Source organism: Photinus pyralis, unplaced genomic scaffold, assembly GCF_008802855.1.
Source record: "Photinus pyralis isolate 1611_PpyrPB1 unplaced genomic scaffold, Ppyr1.3 Ppyr1.4_LG10, whole genome shotgun sequence".
Taxonomy (NCBI): domain Eukaryota; kingdom Metazoa; phylum Arthropoda; class Insecta; order Coleoptera; family Lampyridae; genus Photinus; species Photinus pyralis.
The window spans coordinates 7,199,501-7,200,354 of record NW_022170250.1 but is presented as its reverse complement, the minus strand read 5'-3'; positions in this window follow the sequence as shown (position 1 = coordinate 7,200,354).

Genomic DNA, 854 nt, shown 5'->3' with positions numbered 1-854 from the left:
AACGCGTTATTGTTGACGTGCAGGTAGGCGTAAACAACATTTCTGTAAACAAAAACTGGATGCAAGCGAAATTCACTTCAATTACATTCATTAACGTAAGCGATACCACCTAGAATCGCTTAACCGTAGCGTTATTTTGTTCATTCTACTTCTGCACGTCAACAATTTGTTTGAGAGAATTGTTTATTTTTAAATAGACGACGTGAGGCAAAAAAAGTTAAAGCTGCATTTGGTGGGGGTAATCACATATCGGGAAAGTAATAACAAATGGACTATACGAAGCGTTACGTGATGCAAAACGTCGCTTCGGTTACCGCGAAGTGAATCTGGACGGGAAACCACGCCCCACCATCGCGCTAACCACTACGGTCCCATTGCGTCTCATGGACCAGAAGCCAAAAATCGCACTCTTCTCGGGAATTATTTCATAAAGCGAGATCGGCGCAAAGCCAGGCAGAGTAAAAATCTGACTTAGCCCATTGGACGGGGGCGTGATAAAAATCTGTTAGAGCACCCAACTCACTTTCTTCTACAAAACTCTACAGCTGGCAAAACGTTTTGTAACATAATACCTACAACGGCCCCTGACACGTGCTTATCTTGAAACTAATTAGCTTTCGCAGAGAGAAAAGAGAAAGTAAAATCAACAATGACTTGAAATTCAAATAGCATGATTGAAATTGTGTTCATTCGGAATTAGCGGCCAACATTGAAGGGCAAATGTCTAATTAAGCGAATTGTCAGTTGCATATGGCTAGGGCTAATAAAGTAATAACAGTCCATTACCATTTACTGTATGGTCTTAGGTTTTATTTCCATCGAACCATAATGGCCTCTCGGTATCTAACGTATAG